We start from the raw sequence: 13,063 nt of genomic DNA on the forward strand, positions 1-13,063 counted from the left end.
GTACATATTTATTATTCTATTTATTTTACTTGTACAGACTGAGCCCCCTCCTTCCTCTCCCCCGCTTCCTCCCCCCGCCTTACCTCCTTCCCTTCCCCACAGCACCTGTATATATGTATATATGTTTGTATGTATTTATTACTCTATTTATTTATTTATTTATTTTATTTGTACATATTTATTCTATTTATTTTATTCTGTTAATATGTTTTGTTTTGTTGTCTGTCTCCCCCTTCTAGACTGTGAGCCCGCTGTTGGGTAGGGACCTTCTCTATATGTGGCCAACTTGTACTTCCCAAGCGCTTAGTACAGTGCTCTGCACACAGTAAGCACTCAATAAATACGATTGAATGAATGAATATTTATTCTATTTATCTTATTTTGTGAATATGTTTTGTTTCATTGTCTGTCTTCCCCCTCCTAGACTGTGAGCCCGCTGTTCGGTAGGGACCGTCTCTAGATTGTTGCCAACTTGTACTTCCCAAGCGCTTAGTACAGTGCTCTGCACACAGTAAGCGCTCAATAAATACGATTGAATTAATTAATTAATTAACCTCAAAGGTGGAGCAGCCCCATAATTTTTCTCAATATCGATCCCCATCCTCTCGGCCCCGGCCCGCCCTCTGTGTAATGGCGGGGTTCACTTGGGGGAAGTGGAAGGGGACAATCAGCGTCCTGAGGAGAAGACAAAGGAGGTAATCTGGTCATCTGCCACTTTTTCCTGCGAAAGCCCACTGTAGGGGTGGGAAATCCCAACTTTATCTACCCAGAGGTTGAGTCTGAAAACATCTCTGATGCTTCGCTGGAACGTAGACGGGACAGCACGGAAAGGAGCATCTTATCCGTGGCGTGAACCAAACTATGGGGCCTTCGCTGTTCATGTGCCTGTGTACTGTCGTTCTGTCACAAATGTCTGCCTATCCTTCCCCGTTCGATGCTTAAATTCCTTGAGGATGGGAATCATTTTATGCTTCTTCTGTAGCACCTACTGAGTTCCATGTTGTGCACCTAGGAGGTGCTCAATAAATGCTGTCGATGATGGTGATGATCATGACGATGATGGTACACATTGTATATAAGATCACTTCAAATTCATCCCCACCAGCTACAATTCTGCCTTCTCTTCCCCTCAGCGAGAGACTCTCCCCGCTTTTCTCCTCCCTCATCGGCTCCCCTGTGGATTTTCTAAGTGAAGCAGGGTGGCATAATGGATAGAGCACGGGTCACGGGTTCTAATCTCAGTGGAAAGAGCCCGGGCTTTGGAGTCAGAGGTCGTGGGTTCAAATCCCGGCTCGGCCAACTGTCAGCTGGGTGACTTTAGGCAAGTCACTTCAATTCTCTGGGCCTCAGTGACCTCATCTGGAAAATGGGGATGAAGACTGTGAGTCCCCCATGGGACAACCTGATCACCTTGTAGCCTCCCCAACGCTTAGAACTGTGCTTTGCAGCTAGTAAGTGCTTAACAAATACCATTATTATTATTATTATTAATCCTGACTCTGCCATTTTTCTGCTCTGTGACTTCGGGCAAGTCACTTCACTTCTCTGTGCCTCAGTTACCTCAATTGTAAAATGAGGATTAAGAGTGTGAGCCCCACATTGGACAGGGACTTTATCCAAAGCAATTTGCTTGTATTCACCCCAGTGCTTAGTACAGTGCCTGGCACAGAGTAAGCACTTGACAAATATCACAGTTATTATTATTATGATTATTACTATCACCAGTATAGTTACAGAGGTACAGCGTGACATGTTTTCCTTAAGTGTTTTGGAATGAATGGCTTTGCAGAATTAAGGAAAAACCTTCCAACAATGCACATCTGTCTGGAATCAATGGTGACGCAGTGTCAGAAGAAGCAGTTTTGCTCCTGTTATGAGGGTCTGTCACACTGCAGGTGCTGCAATGCAATTTCTCCTGAATACATTGCTTTTTAGGGACAAACCTCTCGGGTTATGGGAGGTTTCAGCTTAGGTCCTGATAGACGAAAAACACTTTCGCCTAAGAAGAGGAGAAAACCAACCTTGAGGAGTTCCATCTGGCCACTTGAGACCTGAAACCAGAATCAAATCCCCCCAGTTGAAGGCCGGGGAAACTCTTTGGAGGTCAGCCCAGAATTAAGTAGGAGCAATATCATCAATCGCATTTATTGAGCGCTTACTATGTGCAGAGCACTGTACTAAGCGCTTACAAAGAAAAAGCTCCTGTGACCACAAGCCATCCATTCTGACAGTTCTGGAAAGAGATCCCGGCATCAAAACTCCTCCCTTTGTCACAAGTATCGGACCCTACCACTTTCAGGGGTCACTATGATAGAGAAGCAGTGTGGCTTAGTGAATAGAGCTCAGGACTGGGAGTCAGAAGGACCCGAGTTCTAATCCCTGCTCTGCCACATGACTGCTGTGTGACCTTGGGCAACTCACATAACTTCTCGAGGCCTCAATGACCTCATCTGTAAAATGGGGATTTAAAGTGTGAGCCCCTTGTGGGGCAGGGACTGTGCCCAACCTGATTAACTTGTATCTACCCCAGTGCTTAGAACATTGCTTGGCGCCTAGTAAGTGCTTCACAAGTGCCATCATTATTATAATTATGATGAAGTTTGCATCTTCTTAAAGCAGGAAAACTAAATAATAATAAATACAAAATATAATAAAAATATAATAAATAAGTAATAAATATATCAATAATATAATAATATAATAAAACGAGAAGCAGCATGGCTCAGTGGAAAGAGCACAGGCTTTGGAGTCAGAGGTCATGGGTTCAAATCCCAGCTCCATCACTTGTCAGCTGTGTGACTCTGGGCAAGTCACACAGCTTTTAGACGGTGAGCCCACTGTTGGGTAGGGACTGTCTCTATATGTTGCCAATTTGTACTTCCCAAGCGCTTAGTACAGTGCTCTGCACATAGTAAGCGCTCAATAAATACGATTGATGATGATGAAGTCACTTCACTTCTCTGTGCCTCAGTTACCTCATCTGTAAAATGGGGATTAAGACTATGAGCCCCCCGTGGGACAACCTAATCAACTCGTAATCTCCCCAGGGCTTAGAACAGTGCTTTACAAATAGTAAGTGCTTAATAAATGCCATTATTATTATTATTAGAACAGTGCTTTGCACATAGTAAGTGCTTAATAAATGCCATTACTATTATTATTATTATTATTGTTATAATTATTATTATTATTATCTACCCCAGTGCTTAGAACATTGCTTGGCACCTAGTAAGCGCTTCACGAGTACCATAATTATTATAATTATTATGAAGTTTGCATCTTCTTAAAGCAGGAAAACTAATATATGGCAAAGAAAACCCTGAGGTCCTCCTTCCCTCTGCCACCGATACCTGCTACCCCGCAAAATCCCACCTCATCCAGTCCATATCATCGGTTTCGCACCAGGTGGGAACTGCAAGATTGGGAAGGTGCGGGGGGTGGCCTGCAGCATGATAGAAGTTGTAAAAAATATTTGAAAGTTCTAATAATGGAAAGCTGCTGGAAGAGGAAGGGAGTTCACAGGGTTTGGGAAGACAGGAGGGCGGGAAAGCCAGGAGGGAGAAGCCAGGGAAGACGGGGGCGAGGGAGGGTGAGCAGGCAGGGTCAGTGACAGGGCAGGATTATTTACCAATGTGAAATCATTCCGGCAATCTGAAATCATGTCACCTATAGACATTGCAAGATATCTGGTCAGGATTAGGGTTGCAGCCTGTTGCCCTGGGACGGCGTACCTCTGGGGACCCTTTTCAGGGTTTACGGAATACTATTTTTCTCTGTCTCCCCCTTCTAGACTGTGAGCCCACTGTGGGGTAGGTACCCTCTCTATACGTTGCCAACTTGGACTTCCCAAGCGCCTAGTACAGTGCTCTGCACACGGTAAGCGCTCAATAGATACGATTGAATGAATGAATCTCGCTCCCTGTGGGCAAGGATCAGGTCTACCAACTCAACTGTACTGCACTTTCCCAAGCACTTAGTACAGTTCTCAGCCTGGCTTAGTGGACAGAGAGTCTCGCCTTGGGAGTCCGAGGGACATGGGTTCTAATTCCAGCTCGGCCACTTGTCTGCTGTGTGACCTTGGGCAAGTCACTTCACTTCTCTGTGCCTCAGTTACCTCATCCGTAAAATGGGGCTTAAGGCTGGGAGCCCCAGGTTGGGACAAGGGACTGTGTCCGACCCGATTTGATTGTAGAGAAGCAGCGTGGCTCAGTGGAAAGGACCCGGGCTTTGGAGTCAGAGGCCATGGGTTCAAATCCTGGCTCCGCCAGTTGTCAGCTGTGTGACTTTGGGCAAGTCACTTCACTTCTCTGGGCCTCAGTTACCTCATCTGTAAAATGGGGATTAAGACTGTGAGCCCCCATGGGACAACCTGATCACCTTGTAACCTCTCCAGCACTTAGAACAGTGCTTTGCACATAGTAAACACTTAATAAATGCCATCTTATTATTATTATTATTGTAACCTCCCCAGCACTTCGAACAGCGCTTAGAACAGTGCTTTGCACATAGTAAGCGCTTAACAAATACCATCATTATTAACAGTGCTTTGCACATAGTAAGCACTTAATAAATGCATTATTATTATTATTACCCCCTCCTTTAGTGCTTGGTACAGTGACTGGCAGAGAGTAAGAGCTTAACAAATACCACAATTACTATTATTATTCTCTGCACAAAGTACCCCATAAATACACAAATAAATTGATTGATTGATTGATGTAGTAAAACTGACACAAGTCCACTTTTCACCCTGAGAGTTCAGAAGTAAAAGCTTCTTTCCAGGTCCAAAACGATCTCAATTTAAGACACCGACTATCGGAGTTTCAAGTAGGGAGACTATCATCTACGAGACTCACATACTTGCCGGGCAGCAGTGGCAAATTTAATGAAACAACAGGTAATTGTTGTCCTCACTGCTGGATACATCTATGTCCTTTGGTTTGAAGATGTTGAGGCTGATGGGGAGACTGGATTCTTAAGTGTGAGAATAACTGAGGGAGAATTAACACACAGCCAGGAACCTTTTCTGACTCCTTGCCATTCCAGGTGATTATTACTCAGTTAGGTACTGGTTAAGGGGGAGAAAAGTATTTTCTACCTCCAACAGGCCATAGACTTGAGATTTTTTTTTTCAGCGAGGCCTTTCATTCATTCATTCATTCATTCAATCGTATTTATTGAGCACTTACTGTGTACAAAGCAATTCATTCATTCAATCGTATTTATTGAATGTGTACAAAGAACTGTACTAAGCGCTTGGGAAGTACAAGTTGGCAACATATAGAGACGGTCCCTACCCAACAGTGGGCTCACAGTTCATGAACTGCACCCACATACAGTTTAGGGATCATTCATTTTACGGGGGTGAAGCTGGGGCGGACTGGTAGGTTAGATTTGGAAGCTTTTTCCACTAGCACAGCAGCTCTGTCCTTTTTTTTTTTAATGGCATTTATTAAGCTCTTAAATGTGCCAAGCACTGAACTAAGCATTGGGGTTGTTATAAGCAATTCAGGATGGACACAGTCCATGTCAGAAAACCTAACTCTTGGGCCCACAAAATGCATCCAAAAGGTAAAAGTTAGTATTTGTTGAGTAGCTCATTAATAATAATAATGATGTTGGTATTTGTTAAGCGCTTACTTTGTGCCAAGCACTGTTCTAAACACTGGGGTAGCTATTCAGGTTGCCCCTCATAGGGCTCACAGTCTTCATCCCCATTTTACAGATGAGGTAACTGAGGTACAGAGAAGTTAAGTGACTTGCCCAAGGCCACACAGCTGACAAGCGGGGTAGCCGGAATTAGAACTCATGACCTCTAATTCCCAAGCCGGGGCTCTTTCCACTGAGCCTCACTGTCTACCAACTCTATTGTGCTGTACTCTCCCAAGGGTGTAGCACAGCGCTCTGCATACAATAAAGGTTCAATAAATGCTGTTGATGATAACAGGACCTATCAATTTAGTTAATTGGCATGCACTTCACCAGTTGGTACGGAATTGTAATTACTATTCCCTCAGGATAAGTAAAATAACGTCTAAGTAAAGATTATACCTTGGATTACACGTTTGATCTTACATTTCTAATAATAATTATGGTACTTGTTAAGCATTTATTATGTGCCAAGCACTGCTAAAAGAAACTGAACTAAAAAGGAGGAACATCCAGCACTGTTTGAGTATCCAGACATTCCTTTGCCGCAATCACAAACCTCATACCTCGCATATTCGATGCATGATTTGAAAGTTTTTTAAAAAAGAAAATGGCAAAAGTTTGAGAAAACATTTGAATCATAAAAACACCAGGAGATGTGCCATTTGTAAAAACGAGGCGAAAAGGAAAATGAAGTGGGAAGCAAAATGTTCTGGGCTGAGCCTGAGCTATTGGGAAATCGCCTGACTTTGCTATTGTCTTAATAAACAAATCGTGGCTCTTGCTGGAATTGCTGAGAGAGTGGGCTCTGTCAGTTTGCTTGTATGTTGCCAACTTGTACTTCCCAAGCGCTTAGTACAGTGCTCTGCACACAGTAAGCGCTCGATAAATACGATTGAATGAATGACTGAATGTTACTATTATTATTACTCAGTTTGTGAGCCTAATATAGTCATTCATTCAATTGTATTTATCGAGCGCTTACTGTGTGCAGAGCACTGTACTAAGCGCTTGGGAAGTACAAGTCGGCAACATATAGAGACGGTCCCTACCCAACAATGGGCTCACAGTCCAGGGACAGAGTCTGATCTGTTTACCATATAGTCATCCTTGTGCTTAGCATGGTGCTTCACAAACAGTAAGCATTATACTAATAATAATAATGGTATTTGTTAAGCGCTTACTATGTGCCAAGCACTGTTCTAAGCGCTGGGGAGGTTACCAGGTGATCAGGTTGTCCCACGTGGGGCTCACAGTCTTAATCCCCATTAGACAGATGAGGTAACTGAGGCACAGAGAAGTTAAGTGTCTTGCTCAAAGTCCCACAGCTGACAATTGGCAGAGCCGGAATTCGAACCCATGACCTCTGACTCCAAAGTCCAGGCTCTTTCCACTGAGCCACGCTGCTTCTCTATTGAGCGCTAACTGTGGGCAGATCACTGTACTAAGCGCTTGGGAAGTACAAGTTGGCAAAATATAGAGACGGTCTCACTTTCCAAAGTCCAGAGATGGAACTATTTCCTGTATTCAAAGAATCTTACCCATACACTGTGAAATAACTGAGCGTCAGGGTGCTCAGGATGTCCCACGTGGGGCTCACAATCTTAATCCCCATTTTCCAGATGAGGTAACTGAGGCACAGAAAAGTGAAGTGACTTGCCCCAAATCACTCAGCAGACAAGTGGCAGAGCCGGGACTAGAACCCACGACCTCCGACTTCCAAGCCCGGGCTCTTTCTACTAAGCCACGGTGCTTCCCACAAATGAATATCAACTTGTACTTCCCAAGCGCTTAGTACAGTGCTCTGCACACAGTAAGCACTCAATAAATTCTATTGAATGAATGAATGAGTCTTTTAGACTGTGAGCCCACTGTTGGGTAGGGACTGTCTCTATATGTTGCCAATTTGTACTTCCCAAGCGCTTAGTACAGTGCTCTGCATATAGTAAGCGCTCAATAAATACCATTGATGATGATGATGATGAATACCAATATTATGAGAAGTAGCATAGTTTAGTGGAAAGAGCACAGAGCAGGGGGTTAGAAGGCCCAGGCTCTAATCTCGTCTCTGGGGCTTGCCAGCTGTGTGACCTTGGGCAAGACACTTCATTCACTGTGCCTCAGTTTCCTCATCTGTAAAATAGGGGCTAGGCCCCAGTACGACCTCTCTCTTTGACTGGGAGACCCAAGTGGGGCGGGAAATATGTCTCACCTGATCTTATTGTATCTACCCAGTGCTTGGAGTTTAACAAATACCATCATTATTACTACCACTACTATTGAAGGAAGGGGAGAAAGGTTAATGGATTCAAAGCACGAAGTTTAACAAGCCTAAGAAAATGGAAGAAACAAACTCACCTTTAGGCAATTTGATTTGCAAGAACATTTGTGTTTTCCCTTTACTTTTTATTGTGGTAGAAAAAAGCATTCGTTAAATAATATTTTTATGAATATAGATATTGATTTCATTCAATCGTATTTACTGAGCGCTTACCATGTGCAGAGCACTGTACTAAGCGCTTAGTTATTTCACAGTGTATGGTTACAGGAAATATTTCTATCTTTGGACTTTGGAAAGTGAGACCGTCTCTATATTTTGCCGACTTGTACTTCCCAAGCGCTTAGTACAGTGCTCTGCCCACAGTAAGCGCTCAATAGAGAAGCAGCGTGGCTCAGTGGAAAGAGCCCGGGCTTTGGAGTCAGAGGTCATGGGTTCGAATCCCGGCTCTGCCAACTGTCAGCTGTGGGACTTTGCGCAAGACATTTAACTTCTCTGTGCCTCTGTGTGAGGCACTTAACTGTGCCTCAGTTACCTCATCTGTCAAATGGGGATTAAGACTGTGAGCCCTACGTGGGACAACCTGATCACCTTGTAGCCTCCCCAGCGCTTACAACAATGCTCTGCACACAGTAAGCGCTTAATAAATACCATTATATATGTATATATATATATATTTACATATATGTGTATATATATATATATATATATATATATATATACACACACACAATTGAATGAATGAATGAGAGGGCTGCCCTTGGGACTTGAGAAAACAATATTATATGCCCACTTATAAACACGCACGTACTCAAGAACACATAGAGCAAACGAAAAGCCGTGTCTTCTAGATTGTGAGCCCACGGTTGGGTAGGGACCGTCTCTCTATGTTGCCAACTTGGACTTCCCAAGCGCTTAGTACAGTGCCCTGCACACAGTAAGCGCTCAATAAATACGATTGAATGAATGAATGAACGAATGAATGGTCTAGCAGATAGAGCTTGGGCCATGGAGTTGGAAGGACCTGAGTTCTAACAATAATAATGGCATTTGTTAAACGCTATGTGCAAGGCACTGTACTAAGTGCTGGGGTGAATACACGCAAATTGGGTTGGGCACAGTCCCTGGATACGGTCCCTGTCCTATATGAGGCTCCCAGTTTTAATCCCAGCTGTGCCTCTTGTCTGCTGTGTGACCTCGCTCAAGTCACTTAACTTCTCTGTGCCTTTGTTTCCTCATCTGTAAAAACAGAGGTTAAGACCGTGACCCATGTGGGATGTGGACTATGTCCTATCTGATTATCTTGTAATAATAATAATAATGATGGCATTTATTAAGCGCTTACTATGTGCAAGGCACTGTTCTAAGCGCTGGAGAGGATACAAGGTAATCAGGTTGTCCCACAAGGGGCTCACGGTCTTCATCCCCCATTTTACAGATGAGGTAACTGAGGCCCAGAGAAGTTAAGTGACTTGCCCAAAGTCACACAGGTGACAACTGTATTTACCCAGCGCTTAGTTCGATGCCTTAAGAGCTTGTTAAGTACTTAACGGATGCCAAAAAATAAGAAAAATAAGGTAGTCTACAGTTTGTCTCACCTCATTCCTCTTTGTATTTAGAATGCAGCTTCCATTCTCTTCAACAAGATGACATGGAACCGGAGAAGCGGCATGGCTCAGTGGAAAGAGCCCGGGCTTTGGAGTCAGGGGTCACGGGTTCAAATCCCTCCTCCGCCAATTGTCAGCTGTGTGACTTTGGGCAAATCACTTAACTTCTCGGTGCCTCAGTTACCTCATCTGTAAAATGGGGATTAAGATTGTGAGCCCCTCCGTAGGACAGCCTGATCATCTTGTCCGGCTCCACCAACTGTCAGCTGTGTGACTTTGGGAAAGTCACTTAACTTCTCTGTGCCTCAGTTACCTCATCTGTAAAATGGGGATTAAGATTATGAGCCCCCCCCCTCTTGCCCGTGGGACAACCTGATCACTTTGTAACCTCCCCAGCGCTTAGAACAGTGCTTTGCACATAGTAAGCGCTTAATAAATGCCATTATTATTGTAACCTCCCCAGCACTTAGAACAGTGCTTTGCACGTAGTAAGTGCTTAATAAATTCCATCATTATTATTATTATTCCATTGACAGTACTATCCACACACATTTTAGGGATCACTCATTCTACAAAGGTAATCGAAAAGCACCTGCCTGTTTTTCTTTAATAGGGAAATGGGCCATTATACTAATAGTCAATGTTACAGTGCTTTTTCAAGGGTAAAACAGGCAGTGGGGGAGTTTTCTGGATCCTGACCATCATTTTTCAAACGGGAGCCGCGGCATAATCTATGCAGCTTGTTTCCTGTTGTAAAGAGGGGGCGATAACAAGGGCCATCGGCTTAAAAGCTGAAGGATAAATACCAGTAACCAATAAAGGATTCACAGGCCCTGCGCAAACAAGAAAGGAAAACAGTAATTACCAACCCATCAGGGCCATCGTCTTAAAAGCTGAGGGATAAATACCAGTAACCAATAAAAGATTCACAGGCCCAGTGCAAACAAGAAAGGAAAACAGTAATTACCAGCCCATCACAGGTGTGGAGTTGTTTGAACACACGGGAAATCGAATGCAAAAGTCTATGGAAATCGAGTCATACATTAGAAGATACTGTAGGGAAGGACTAAGAGTGTATCCTGCCCACTCGGATCTCACAGACACACAGAACAAAAATGTTTTCAGTGGAAACGGTGCCTGCGCCTGAAAGCAGCCCTTGATCTTGGCATTTCTATTCTCCTACCAGCCTAGGCCTCTTTGAAGAGTTAAAAGTGGGGAGCTTGTCCACCGTCCCGCCTTACAATAATAATAATAATGATGGCATTTACAAATTGGAGCAATTTGCTTCGCATGATGATGATGGTATTTGTTAAGCGCTTACTATGTGCAAAGCACTGTTCTAAGCAGTGGGGAGGTAGGTGATCAGTTTGTCCCACGTGGGGCTCACAGTCTTCATCCCCATTTTACAGATGAGAAAACTGGGGCACAGAGAAGTTAAGTGACTTGCCCAAAGTCACCCAGCTGACAATTGGCAGAGCGGGGATTTGAACCTATGACCTCTGACTCCAAAGCCCATGCTCTTCCCGCTGAGCCACACTGCTTCTCTAATAATAATAATGGCATTTATTAAACACTGTGCAAAGCACTAAGTGCTGGGGAGGTTACAAGGTGATCAGGTTGTCCCACATGGGGCTGACAGTCTTAATCCCCATTTTACAGATGAGGGAACTGAGGCACAGAGAAGTGACTTGCCCAAAGTCCCACAGCTGACAGTTGGCAGAGCTGGGATTCAAACCCATGACCTCTGACTCCAAAGCCTGTGCTCTTTCCGCTGAACCATGCTGCTTCTCAACGCATCACTCCCAGGCGAGCTATTCCATGGCTGAGGAGCATTCCCGCGGACGAGACTGTCATCTGTCGTCACAACATAATAATAATAATAGTAGTAATGAGGGCATTTATTAAGCGCTTACTGTGTGCAAAGCACTGTTCTAAGCGCTGGGGAAGTTACAAGGTGATCAAGTTGTCTCACAGGGGGCTCACAGTCTTAATCCCCTATTTTACAATTGAGGTTAACTGAGGCCCAGTGAAGTGACTTGCCCAAAGTCACACAGCTGACAAGTGGTGGAGGCGTGATTTGAACCCATGACCTCTGACTCCCAAGCCCGGGCTCGTTCCACTGAGCCACGCTGCTTCTCTTTATACTAATCGCTTGGGAGAATACACTAATAATAATACTAATGGTATTTGTTAAGCACTTACTATGTGCCAAGCACTGTTCTAAGCGCTGGGGGGGGGGGGATACAAGGTGATCAGGTTGTCCCACGTGGGGCTCACAGTCTTCATCCCCATTTTACAGATGAGGGAACTGAGGCACAGAGAAGTCATGGGTACTAAGCGCTTTGGAAGTACAAGTTGGCAACATATAGAGACAGTCCCTACCCAACAGCGTGCTCACAGCCTAGAAGGGAGAAATATATAATCTTGTCAGCTGTGTGACGACTGTGGGCACGTCACTTTATTTCTCTCATTTAACAAATATCATAATTATTATTATTAAGAGAGTTGGCAGCCAACAAGGACACCGTGTATTTCCAACTGTGTTGCAGGGGACTCTCCCAAACGTTCAGTACCGTGTTTTGTTGTCTGTCCCCCCCTTCTAGACTGTGAGCCCACTGTCCCACGGTGGGGGGCTCACAGTCTTCACCCCCATTTTCCAGATGAGGTCACTGGGGCACAGAGAAGTTAAGTGACTTGCCCAAAGTCACACAGCTGACAACTGGCAGAGCCCAGATCCCTCTCCCATAGCTCCCCAAACCCGCAGGTTTGGGCAAGAATCCCAAAGAGCAATGGGGGAGAGTTGTAGACAGTTGCCCCAGCCCCTGTTAGACGGATCCGCCGTCCTCTCCCCACAGATCCTCCCCACGATTGCATCCATATTAGAACTGCAATGATTCCTAACCCAAGCCCTCCTTCTTTTTTCCTTTTTTTAAAAATTACTATGTCTTCTGTTCTTAGCTTAGTTCTGAGCAGGGAGAGGAGAAGGGCAAGGGGAGGGGCAGGGGCAGGGGGAAGAGGGATGAGCAGGGCAGGGGAGGGAGGAGGAGGAGCAGGGCAGGGGCAGGGGAGGGAGGAGGAGGAGCAGGGGAAGGGCAGGGGGAGGAGCAGGGCAGAGACAGGGCAGGGGAAGGGGGAAGAGCGGGGCTGGGGCAGGGGGAGGAGCAGGGAGAGGAGCAGGGCAGGGGCAGGGGGAGGAGCAGAGAGAGGAGCAGGGCAAAGGCAGGGGGAGGAGCAGGGCAAGGACAGGGGAAGGTCAGGGGTAGAAGCAGGGCAGAGACAGGGAAGACAGAGGAAGGGGGAAGAGTGGGGCAGGGAGAGGAGCAGGGGGAGGAGCAGGGCAAGGGCAGGGACAGGAGCAGGGCAGAGACAGGTGAAGGGCGGGGGAGGAGCAGGAGCAGGGCAGAGACAGGGCAGGGGAAGGGGGAAGAGGAGGAGCAGGGCAAGGACAGGGGAAGGGCAGGGGGAGGAGCAGGGCAAGGACAGGGGAAGGTCAGGGGTAGAAGCAGGGCAGAGACAGGGAAGACAGAGG

The sequence above is a fragment of the Tachyglossus aculeatus genome, chromosome 7, assembly GCF_015852505.1.
Source record: "Tachyglossus aculeatus isolate mTacAcu1 chromosome 7, mTacAcu1.pri, whole genome shotgun sequence".
Taxonomy (NCBI): Eukaryota; Metazoa; Chordata; class Mammalia; order Monotremata; family Tachyglossidae; genus Tachyglossus; species Tachyglossus aculeatus.